Raw genomic sequence first — 3,896 nt, 5'->3', positions numbered from 1 at the left:
TCTCTGGCCTGGTTTATTGTAATTTGGAATTGTTTCTTTAATAAACGTGCATTTTGGTGGAAGAACTGTTGTGAGAGTTTAGCCTGTTCCAGAATTTTGGGAACTGTAGTTACCATAGCAGTTGCATCAGCTTTTTGATTGCCCTCTGCTATGGGTCCTGGAAGTTCTGTGTGTGACCGAGTGTGCATTATGTAAAAATCAAATTTTCTGTGGTTGATAAGAAACCATATGGTACGAATTTCTGTGAATAAGTGAGGATTAGTGACATCTCGAAGGAAGGAGGCTTCGAGACGTGAGACCAACCCTGCTGCATAGTGAGAATCTGTGACAACATTCATAGGTTGATCATGGAACAATTCAAATGCCATGCGGATAGCTGCTAGTTCTAAAACCTGTACAGAACCTTGGTCCAAGGTTTGTACCTTATTGTCCCACTGTCCTGTGGCAGGGTTCTTCCATGTCACGGCGGCTTTTTTTGATCATCCAGACGTGTCAGTGAAGACTGTGACTCCATTTACTGGTCGTAGTTTGCAGCGGCGCATGGCCATCAGGGGTAGATTTCCTATTTCCGCCCAGAGTTTATGTTTCGGGAAGTGAATGGAAATATTACCGTGGAAGTCCGCTAATGCAGTCTGAAACCCAGCGTCCTCTGCAAGAAGCCAGTCTAAGTTGTCTTTTGTGGCTGGAATGTAGATCGTCTCAGGATCCCTTCCATCCATCTCCTGCAGACGTCCTCTACCTTTCATGATGAGCTTAGCAAGCATGTCATTAATGGTCCAAACAGGTGGAGAGTGGGGAAGAAATAACCATTCTAGAATTCTCAAAGGGTCGGATTCTGCCTGATCCCATTGGAAAAGGACAGCAAAAGGTTGGAACTTGCTGGATATGATGGCAAGGCGAATGTGCAGGTCAGGGTGTCATCGTCTGCTTTGCCTGTTTTCGATGGCCTGGGAGCATACTTCCAGAGCTTGTTTTGCTTCTGGGGTTAGGGATCGAATAGATGTGAGAGTTGGGTCACCTTTAAGTAGCTCGAAGAGGGGGTGCAATTCCTCTGTTGTGATCCCCAAGGCAGGCCTCAGCCAGTTAATGGCTCCTAAAAGCCGTTGCAAATCATTCAGGGTCATAGTGTCTGTTACTTTGAAAGTCAGTGGTTGTGGCATGATTTCCTGTTGAGTGATCCTCTATCCGAGGTAGGTCCAAGGTTAGGTGCGTTGAATTTTTTCTGGGGCAAGCTGCAGACCTGCTTTTTGGATGGCGTCAGTTAAGGCAGTCAAGGTGGATTGTAGTTCGGTCCCGTGTTTTGCTGCTATCAGGATGTCATCTATATAATGATAGATGATGGCTGAAGGGTGGAGTTTTCGAACAGGGTGTATGATGTTGGCTACCACTGTTTGACAAATCATCGGGCTGTTTTTCATGCCCTGAGGCAGTACTGTCCAGTGGTATCTTTGCATGGGTTCCGCATGATTGTAGGCTGGAAGTGAAAAAGCGAAGCGAGGCGCATCTTCTGGATGTAAAAAGATTGTAAAAAAACAATCTTTCAAGTCTATTACTACTAGTGGCCATCCCGCAGGTAGCATGGCAGGGGAAGGAAGTCCTGGTTGCAGCGTTCCCATTGGCTCGATGGCTGCATTAATTGTTCTGAGGTCTTGTAGTAAACGCCATTTGCCGCTCTTCTTGGGTATGCAAAACACCGGAGTGTTCCATGGGCTAGAAGTTGGTACTATATGTCCAGCGTTTAGTTGTTCCTGTACGAGGTCTCGCAGGTGACCTAACCGTTCCCTCTTCAGGGGCCATTGGTCCACCCATATCGGGTTGTCTGTCTTCCATTTTAGTTTGATAAGTTCATGGAACGGCTGACCAATGACCCTTACTGAAAAACCTGATTGTTTGCTGTTGCTATCTGTACAGTGGTACCAAATTGACCGAGGACATCCCTTCCCCACAAGGTACACGGAATGGGAGCTATGAAGGGTGCAGTCCTAGCAGTCTGTCCCTCAGGTCCCAATACCGTACGCAGATGCTTGCTCTGTCTAGGTCTTTGCATACCCCCCACCCCCAAGATGGTCAAGGCGGGGAACACAGTGGGTCAGTCTGATGGCCACTTAGAGTCTTTAATTATAGACATATTTGCGCCTGTATCCACTAAACCCTTAAATTTACGCCCATCAATATGACATGTCATCATGGGTTGGGAGGCAGAGATCGACTTGGCCCAGAAGATCTGTTGGGGATTTGTGCCTGCAAATGCCTCAGTACTCTTAATACCCTTTTGTGTGGAGAAAGTGCTATAGAAAGGAATTAATTGGGCTAAGTGCTGCCCTTTTGGTATATAACGAGGCGGCACAGGTGTCCAGGCCATAATTTGGATTTCATTATGAGAATCTGGATCAATTACTCTGGGTAAAATGAATATACCCATCGTGGTAGTTGGTGATTGCCCAATTAGTAAGGCATGCATTCCCGCCTTCAGAGGTCCCCAGACTCCAGTGGGTATCAAAACCACTGCAGTAGATGTTAAAACTATTGGTTCTCTGGAGACTAGGTCCAGCCCAGTGCTGCCTGAGGTGGTGGCGAGCAAATCGCTGGCATGTTGTTTGAAGCCGTATTTGTCTGGTTGGTCAGGGCGCGCGGTTTCGCGCCCTGTCTCCCGTTTCCCTGCGGTTTAGTCCCCCCTTTTACACCACCTTGGAACTTGCAGTCGCTAGCCCAGTGTTTTCCTTTGCCACATCGAGGGCAGTACCCTGGGGGTTTTTTAGTACAGTGTCTTTTAATGTGATCAGTTGCTCCGCATCGGAAGCAACTGCCTTTTTCCTTTTCCCCTTCGGGTACACACAGTTTGGCTGCTAATGCTGTGGCTAGTGAGTCTGTGTGGTGATTGACTGACCCGACATCCTGGCAAGCTCGGACTAATTCAGCTAATGTGCACTGGTCGCGTTTGGGGATCAACTGCAGGGCTCTTCGACAGTCAGAGTTGGCATTTTCATAGGCGAGCTGCTTGAAGAGCATCTCTCTCGCCTCGTCATTATCTATTTGTCTCTCTAAGGAAGCCTGCAGTCAATCCAGAAACTTGGGGTAAGGTTCAGTGGGTCCTTGGAAGACTTTGGAAAAGGATAGGTTAGAGTCTTTGTCTATGCATGGAAGCTTTTGCACTGTTCTCAATACGAGTTTTGTGATTACTTCGTATATCTCCTGGGGGTAATCTATTTGGGACTCGGGCTTTGAATATGCCCCTTCCCCGACTAATTGAGCATAAGTCATTCTTGTTTGAGCATTAGTTTGGTCATTAATATAAGCCTTACAGCTTTCTCTAAAGTCTGTGAGCCATACACTAAATTGTGTAGTGGTTAGTACCATTTTTAGTAGTGCCTTCCAGTCATGGGGTGCAAACACGTGGGTGCTACTTAGGGTTTCTAGGTAGGAAAACGTGGGGTGAAAAGACACCACTTTCTTTAGTTATCTGCCTTAAATCCTTAATCACATCATATGATAAAGCTTGGTATTGGGGGCCTTGCCAGGGTCGATGTATAACAGGGCATGCAGTTACTACTTTCCAGTCACCTACACGAGATGTTTCCTCCCTACATTTATCCCATAAACCTATGGAGGGACCCCTGCCCAATCCTGAAGCTGTTTCTCCTTCTGTGTCCTCTATAGACTCGCTGTCAATTTGTCCATCATAGTCATCCTCCCCCCTTCCCGGCAAAATGCCTGAACCTGGGGGTGGCAGCTTCACTTCCGGCGCACGGCAGGGGCAACATGGTGGTGCCTCTGCTGCCACTCTCCTTCCGTATGTTGACTATGCAACCGCCGTGTAATGGTTTCCCCGTAACGGTCCCGGGGTCGGCGCTGCTCTGTAACGGTCCTCGACTCCAGCAGCACTGCTTGCTGCTCTG

Source organism: Lepidothrix coronata, unplaced genomic scaffold, assembly GCF_001604755.1.
Source record: "Lepidothrix coronata isolate B3197 unplaced genomic scaffold, Lepidothrix_coronata-1.0 Scaffold383, whole genome shotgun sequence".
NCBI lineage: Eukaryota > Metazoa > Chordata > Aves > Passeriformes > Pipridae > Lepidothrix > Lepidothrix coronata.
This window is presented reverse-complemented; position numbering follows the sequence as displayed.